General features: G+C 46.1%; 1 protein-coding gene across 1 annotated transcript in view; it reads right to left on the reverse strand.

Moving 5' to 3' along the window:
• Positions 1 to 9,004, reverse strand: part of LOC100944177 (zinc finger protein 493-like) — a 99,986-nt gene that overhangs the window by 51,589 nt on the left and 39,393 nt on the right.

Here is a 9,004-nt window from a genome sequence, read left to right on the forward strand (position 1 = left end):
TTTGGCGGCCCAGGCTGGATTTGAACCTGCCACCTTAGGTGTATGTGGCTGGCGCCTTAGCCACTTGAGCCACAGGCGCCGAGCCCCCATTCTTTTCAAATACAAGAAAAAACAGCTAGGTTTGGAGAAAGATGTATTTAACCTAATGCTTCAAAGAGAAAGGAAAAATCTACATGGAAATGAAGTGTGATGGAAAATAACTGGTGTGAGTGGAACACCTCTACTAATGGAGATTTCTAAATAAGGGAAGATGCTAACATCAAGCAAATTTCAAGTAGACACAGCGAAGAATTTCCACAGGGAGAAGCAGTCTAAAGAGGTTAATGTAACTCCATCTTGGAACTAACTCCCCATTCCTCTCCTGGACAAGGTTGTCCAGGTGGAATCGGTTTATCAGAAGGAGACTGGCTCCCTCCTCCGCATTTCTGGGCAGCCAGGCTGAAGGGAACCAGCTCTCCCTAAATGCATCCCTTCTGCACTTCTGGGCAAGGTCGATCAGCCCAGGCAGAGTCAGCCTATCAGAAGTAAACAGGCAACCCTTTAAAATGTCCCTAACTGTAAACCCACCCTATAGTACCCCTGGTGTATCAGGTGGCGCCCAGCAGCCCTGGACAACAGCTCAGCCAATGACAACTCCTCCTGATGAAGTCAGATAGAATTCCCCTATGTACCTTTAAAAACCTTCCCTCACTCCATTTCAGGGTCGCCCCTCCCAGCTACACTGTAAAGTGGAGTGACCCAGGCATGTGCTTGCATTTTAAATAAAAGCACTACTTTGTCTTTACATGTGTGTATGGTGGTCTCTCAGTGGTGATTTAGGTCCTAACAACTCGTGGTCCTCAGAAGTCCTGGCCCTGGAGAAAGCCCCAGAATCCATGGCCACGGGCAATTTCCACACTGAGACTTCTCAGAAGCATCCTTAGGAGAACACATCAGCTTTGCTGCCTTCAGGGGTTGGGAGGGAGGAGTGCCCAGCGCCATCTTTCCTCTCTGAGAGCTGCAGCCTAAGGGACAAGTTTCAAACCTGAGCTACTTCCAACTTTCAGGGGAAGAGGGGGAGCAAGGGAGTGTGGTTCCACCCCTTTCCTCTTCCAGCAAGTGCAGCAGCTAGGAACCGTGGCAGTAACCAGAGAGGCTGCCGGCACTGCCTGCCTGTTTACTTGTCTGGGATGGGTGTGGGAAGAGGAGATTGATTCTAATGAAAAGATGGAGAGGTGAGAGAAAGAGGGGCTGTGAAAGAGAGGCACTTCGACTGGCAGAGACCGAAAGGTCCTATACGAAAGGTCTTTATTGGTGGGGGGAGGGAGGCTGCAGAGCAGCACCGAGGAGGAGAGAAGAGAGGGGAGAGAGCTAAGGAGAGAGTGGGGAAGAGAGAGAGGGAGAAGAGAGAGAGATAGAGCAGAGAAGGAAGGCGGGGGGGTGGGGGGGGGGGGGTACATATTATATAGGGAAGTTTTAGAATGGTGATGGGCTGGTGGGATAACCAATAAGGGGTTATTGTTATTGATCTGGCGGAAAGAGCCATTGGGGCGGACAGCAGGAAATTGGAACGGGGTGATGAGGTAAGTAGGCCACTCCCTGTGCTAGGGGAGGAGTTGTAACTTTAAGGGTAGGAAGGGGCTTTTTGAGGCAATAATCTAACAGGCTGGGGAGAAGGGGAGGCACCACCTTTCTTTTCTCTGCTCTTCCGGGGGATTTGGAAACTCCTCCTAACAGGCGGTTCAGGCTCTTCGGGGCCTGTAGCTAGAGCAGCAGCGCCTTGGCCTCGGAGAAGTCCTGAGGCTGCTCATGGCTGAAGCTCTGGGCGGCCTCGACCCGGCAGTGTCCTCAGGCTCAGGCCCCGGAGGCGCCAGCTTCATCTCGTCCTCTCCTACACCGCTGCTCTCCCAGCTTGGGTCCGTCGGAAGAGTGGGCTCTGTCTCCCCAGGAGGCGCTGGCGTGAGGAGCTCTGGGAAGCTTCTGCTCACAATGTCAACAGGCATGGGGACAAGGGGCAGGAGGCCGGCCTCACCTCCCAATTGCTCTCAGCCCACCCACCCCCGCCCCCAGTAGCCTGCGAGCTGTTCCTGGGTGCCCCGCAGCTTCCTGGGTGCCCGGAAGGGGGCACCCCAATCGTAGAGTCCGGCCCCCCTCCTTCCTGTTGCAGGAAGACCAGGTCCAACAGAGAGAAAGAGCACCCAAACACCAAATTCATAAGAGGAAGGGCTTTATTCACCAGCCAGCTTATGGCATTGAAGAATTACAGTCCAAATGGCCGTTCTGATTTGGTCTTTCCCTTTTTATTGATAAGTCAGAAAGTTCCATCCCACAGATACCCTTCTCATTGGCCACTTAAATTCAAGCGAGAGATGCTATTCCAGCCCCTACAGAACTATAGGATTTCACAGAACTTAGAAATTTCCAAGTTCCAGGAAGTTAGGTTTATAAATTCCCAAAGCTGAGTCACCATGGAGAGGACTCTGCAGGTGCATCCTTGTGGTCTCTGTTCTCTTAGACCTCAACCTTCTCAAGTATCCTCTCTCTCTCTCCAGTATGGGAATGTCTCAAGGAACCTAAAGTAGACCCACCATTTGATTCTGAAATCTCTCTACTAGAGATTTACTCAAAGGGAAAAAAAAAAGTTATATAGCAACACTCACACTCAAATGTTCATAGCAGCACAATTCACAATCACATGGGCATGGAAACAACCCAAGTGCCCATCAGTACATGAATAGATGAATAAAAAATGGTATATGTACACACCGGCTACTACTCAACCTTAAAAAGATGGTGTTCCAGTATATTTTGTAACAACCTGATGGATGGAATTGAAGAAGGCTCTTCTCAGGGGAGTATCAGAATAATAGGAAAACAAACACTCCTTGTGCTCAGTACTAAATGGCAACTATTTGATCAACACCTGTTTCCTCCTAGGGAAGGAAAACCCAATAAAATTTGTGTGGGGGGAAGGGAAGAAGAGGAACAGGAAGGATAAATTCTGACTCAGTGGGCACTTGACCCGGGTACATTAGACATTTTCTGACTGAAGGGCACGCCTATAACTTAAAGTTTACAAAAGCAAACAACGTAACCAAAACACATGTACCCCCATGACATACTAAAATAGCCTTTTAGGCTCGGAGCCTGTGGCTCAAGCGGCTAAGGCGCCAGCCACATACACCTAAGGTGGCCGGTTCGAATCCCCAGCCTGGGCCCGCCAAACAACAATGATGGCTGCAACAAAAAAAATAGCCAGGTGTTGTGGCGGGCGCCTGTGGTCCCAGCTACTTGGGAGGCGGAGGCAGGAGACTCGCTTGAGCCCAGGAGTTGGAGGTTACTGTGAGCAGTGAAGCCATGGCACTCTACCCAGGGGCTCAGCTTGAGGCTCTGTCTAAAAAAAAAAAAAAGAAAAAAAAATATAAAAGCCTAAATATATAAAGGCCTGTTTCATTACAATTGAAACACTTGGTTCAAAACATACTCATCACTGCTCAGACTCCTTAAATTCCTTTACAAACTTTTCAGCTGCTTCCAAATTGGAACTAGAAGCCTCTCCACCCATAACAACACTATGGATCCTGGTTCCTTTCTGAAAGTTCTTTAATCACCCCCTACTGGCTTTAAGCACCTCCTTTGGAGCCCAATCATCAGGCAGCCTTTCACTAAATCATCGTGGAAGACCTTGGTTATCTCACAAATTATCATCTCAGAATCACCTCACCAGCCAGCTATTTTTTTATTAATTCAAACTAAGAGGTTTTCTGTCTCTTCTATACTTTTTGATCCCCTAGAGGTGAGTGTCAGAACTCATTTCACCACATCAGCTGCTTTGCTAGCTTGTTTTTCAAAATTGTACAGTCAATTTAGGCACCCTGAACATAGTAGGGAGGTTAGCCACAGGTGTACCGCTTTCATGCTTCACAATAAGATCTTTCTTAAGTCCAATTGTAGCTCTAACAGCTTTCCTCTTACACTTATTTTCCTAACTTTTTAGGACCCATAGTGAATACATAGTTGCTATTATACAAAAAGTAACACAAAACAGGCACAAAAGAATACAATTAGCAGTGAAAATTACATAGGATGTATAGGCAGAAGGCTTATATGAAAAAGTCTTTAAACAGTTCCATTTTGTGACAGCAAGTGTGAAGTCTTCGGTGAGCAAGGAAAACAAAAACCTAGGTAGAACTCCACAAAATGAGTCAGGACTTGATCATGTGGAAATGATTACAAGACCAACTCATGGAGATAGCCCTGTAAACAGGTACCTGTAATTCTTAGGAATTTGTAAACCACTCCTTAAGATGGATGACTGCCTCCAGATGGTCTGTTAAAGGTCAAGCCTTCAATCAGCTTATTTCCCCAGAACTTTGTTTCGTGGTCTTGTTTTCGTTACAAGGTTTAAGAATAACTTTTTATAATTTTAGTAGTATGGTTATGGAGTAAGCAACAGACCCCTTGGCACTGGGCTGTGCTCGGCCTGGGTCAGGAGGTTCTGTGTCACTTGTTTATTGATTAACAGTGTGTACGTGTAGTATGATCTGTATAAGTTTTAGTAAAATCAAGAATTTTGGGCTCGGCGCCTATAGCTCAACTGGCTAAGGCGCCAGCCACGTACACCTAAGGTGGCAGGTTCGAATCCCCAGCCCGGACCCGCCAAACAACAATGACGGCTGCAACCAAAAAATAGCCGGGCACTGTGGCTGGCGCCTGTAGTCCCAGCTACTTGGAAGGCGGAGGCAGGAGACTCGCTTGAGCCCAGGAGTTGGAGGTTGCTGTGAGCTGTGATGCCACGGCACTCTACCCAGGGGGACAGCTTGAGGCTCTGTCAAAAAAAAAAAAAAAAAAGAATTTTGCTGGATTGCCAGAGCTTCCAGTCCCTTATTCATTTTGACATTTCTGCTGCCATGCCACATCACAGACCACCTACACCCAACCATCATGCAACAGGATGCTTTCACTGTAGCTTGTGACAACAAACTGAACAACAAAGCTTATTGGTGCCCTGCACAAAAGGCACAAAAATGTACCAATAGTGTGCTGGGCATTTAACTTCCGAATCATTGACCCAGAGCTGAGGCAAAATTGGCTCAAATTTTTCATTTGGATTCTAAGTTGTGCGAGCTCTGGGGTGTTAGGATTCTGGGGGCAATACTATACTTTCTTCATTTAAATTTATTTTTGTATTGTGGAAAAATATACATAAAATTGACCTTTTAACCATTTTCAACTGCACATCTCACAGTGCTTAAGTACATTCTTATTGTTTTGCAACCATCATCTCCATACACAGGAACATTTCTTCATCTTACAAAATTCAATCCCCATACCCGTTAAATAACAGCTCTTTTTTCCCACCTCTCTAGCCCTTGGGATCCCATATCCTACTTTGTATTTCTATAAACTTCTCAAAGTACTTCATATGAATTGAATCGTACAGTAAAGAAATGAGGAAGAATAATACACAACATATAGCACGTCTTTTAAATTAAATCAAAACACTGAGATCAGTAATATACAATGATTGTAGACAAAGAAAGATAAAAAGAGAGATTTAAAGGCACATTAATTTTTTTTTTTTTATTGAATGGTAACTATGTACATTAATGCACTTCTGGGGTAGTGTGGGGTTTTCACATGCAATCTGAAATACTTCCATCAAACTGGTCAACACAGCCTTCATGTCATTTTCTCAGTTATTGTTTTAAAATGTTCACATTCTACTCTTAGATTCACTTGTACCCCTATAAGATAAGGCACATTAAATTTATGAGAATTGTGCCTCAACTACCAGAGCAGTGAAGCCCTCACCTCCATCAAAGGGTTGGTGAATAGCATAGCTGGGTGCCCAGGATAGCAGTCTGAATCCCAGATCCCACACTAATCCCAAAATTTAAAATGTTTCTGTCTCCCAGCCAATGAATTACTCCTGAGATTTCACATGGCTGTTCTGGGATTTGAGGGTGCTGCTGCCCTATTGAAATAAGGGATCCACCTTGCACCACATCTGGCAGCTCCACAAGAGGCAAATGTGAGCCCACTAGGAGCCACTCCTCTGGTCCCCCTCCTTTTGTCTGTCCATCATTTAGAGACCTGGTGCCCCAGGAATCACCATGAAAGAGGACCTGATGCTGAAAAGGGATCCATCGATACAGCCTCTTTGCACCAGTCCACAACAATGTCCCCTCTGTGCCTTTTGCAAATCTACTAGACTGCTACCTGTAACTGACGGAATCACTTCATGGAAAAGAACCAGATTCTAAATTCATCCTCATCCTAAAGATCAGAATTGTTTGTAGCCCCTTGGAACAAATGAAAATTCAGAGAAACTTTGACCTTTTGAAGCCAAAAGGAAGGATAAGACGCTGGGAATGTCTAGATAGGAGATGATGAACAGGGTCTGTGGGAAAGGGAGGAAGGAATGACTGGTTTCTGAAGCTTTTCTCTTAAGGGTCCCTACTGCCCTCCGAACCCATGCAGCCCAGCCTCTTCTCACAGTTGGACAGAGTCTCTTCTCTGGAAATTAGTTCTCCATTTAAGTCCCTATCTGGAACTTCTCTTGGAATGAGTCTCCTCCAATTGTGTTAAACCATCCAAACAAATCTAAAATGCAGAGGATGTTACTAGGAAATGTCCCGCCAAGGGTGTCTATGACTTCCACATCCCCATGGTACCCCAAAAGGACCCAGCTGCTCACCTTCCTCTTTCTTATAAATCTAGAACACATTTCCCTGGATGGCAGAGATCTGATGTCTATCAAAAATACTCCCTAGCACATGAGTTGCCCCACCCCTGTTGTACTACTGCCAGTGCCACCAGGGTCAAAGGATATGCACAAAACAGAGTCATACCTGCAATATGCCCTCAGTAGAGGAGGAAGCATGGCAGCTGAGACTCAGGAATCTATTTGAACTCTCTCTGAGGATGGAAAAGGAAACTGAGGCCTTCAATTGAAGGAAAGTGTTTAGCCACTTAGGAGCTGCCTGACCATGAAGGTGTCCAATTCCATTCTAATCCCACAGTTACACCTGAGGAAGAAGCTGAATCAGGTTTCATCAGAACCTCAAGTAGCTCTGCAGTTTCACCACTCAGGGAGCAGAGACGGGCACCTAAAAAGGAGCCTTTGTGACTCACAGGGTAGATGGGCCTGATGCCCCTGCTCATAGGGGCAACTGTGAAGCTTTCATGAGAGGTTTTCTGAGTGTTGAGATCTAAGTGCTCAGTGCAGGACTCTATCCTTAGAGCCTCAAAATCCTGGTGCCCAACCTGCCTATACAGGTTCACTGACGTTCACATAATCCTTCATGGTAGTTTTCAGCAACACCAGATCACTGAAGAATGTGCCCAGGAAGCGGATCTTGTGTCACTGATGTGGTAATGGTGTTGAGCACCCGTCCTCAGGTGCCTGTCCCTGAAATTTCATTAATCCCTGTCTCATACACTCATTTTCTCAATTCTTCCCCTTGGAGTTGCCAAAAACCTCAGCTGCCTTTCCCAGTTCTGTCTTCTTCCCCCAGCTTGTCTCTGAGGACACTAAGAACCTAGTTACCTCTATAGTGGGGTTTCAACAACTCAAAATATCTACAAGTTCCAATCTCTACCCTTTTCCAATTCACTGAGCCCAACTTTTCTAAGCCCTTGCTCCAATCTAACTTATGGAGGCATTTTAATCACTGTCACAACAGAGATAAGGGATTGGAGAAAAAAGCTTCTGCTTTATTGATATTAAGACTTCCAGCAAAATGGAAGGTGCCCCTGTCCTCTCAATCCCTCATCTCCCTCCCTATCCTAAAAACACATTCTTCTGCCAATGCTGCCTGCTCTGGACTCTCTGGGGGCTCTTGTCCAGGGTAGCCAACTTGGAGTTCCACACCTGCCGTGGTCAGGGACAAGGTCCAGACTACTGTACACTCAGTTACAACTCAGATGCCCTCACCTTGGAGTCTGGAGAACTGTTGTCAGTCCCCTGCTACAATGACACTGCCACCTCCAGTCACCTGTGATTCTAGATTCACTCCCAGCTCCAACACTCACTTGATCTATCACTTTAGATATGCAACTCAGCCTCCCTGTGACCATCCCTAATCTGAAAGCTGCCATGGGGACTATTGTCTACCACACTGCGTCTGCTGAGAATTCAGTTTCAAATAACTACCATCGTTGTTCTCACCATTACGCACCAGAGGAAGAGGCAGGCATAGACACACTCAAAGTTCATTCTTGAACCCCATAACAAAACTGTGTGATCTATAAAACGGGCTCATCATACATACATATTCCAGATGACATAATACAAAACTCAAGAGGAAAGTCACTTACACAGAGCCCTCTGGAGAGGCTGGGTCCTTCCTCAACCTGGCATTCTTGCTCAAGATGCCTGCATCCCAAATCTCAGCACCACTACTAACCACACTGTGAACTCCTGGGGTCTCCATGCTTGTCTAGTTCCCCAGGAATGTACTTCCATGCTGGCAGGTGGACGACATATACTGGGAGGCCTGATTGAGTTCCTTCTGTCTACACCAGCTCCACTGGAGTTGGAGGCCATGCCAAAGTCTTCACAATTCCATGTAAGGCAGTTTGCACAGAACTACCTTTTCTACCACTCAGAAAGGTCACCCAAGGTGCTACCTGTCACTAATAAAACAGGTCTTCTCAAAGTAATAGAAAAACCTTTGCCTTCTATGCAGGGAATATTTTGAGATCAGGTCAGGGAGAATCAACTAGGAATGTGTGAGTCACCCAGATTCTTCTCAGAAGCCACCTGGAGCACAAGTCATTAACTGGGCAATGGGCTAAGAATCCTGTGGTAATTGGCAGTGTCATAGGAAAAACATGTCTGTCACAGGTATACTCACTGGAATTCCAAACTGGGTAACACACCTGCTCATTTAGCACACGGGATTCCTTTGCCATACTGCTCCCTAATATAGGCAACCAATCTGTCCTCATGCAGTGCAGACAGAAGCATCAGAACAAATTTGGCTTCCAGCAGAATTGTGGCATAATTTGGGGTAGAAAG

The sequence above is a fragment of the Otolemur garnettii genome, unplaced genomic scaffold (assembly GCF_000181295.1).
Source record: "Otolemur garnettii isolate 467f Iridium unplaced genomic scaffold, OtoGar3 scaffold00392, whole genome shotgun sequence".
Taxonomy (NCBI): domain Eukaryota; kingdom Metazoa; phylum Chordata; class Mammalia; order Primates; family Galagidae; genus Otolemur; species Otolemur garnettii.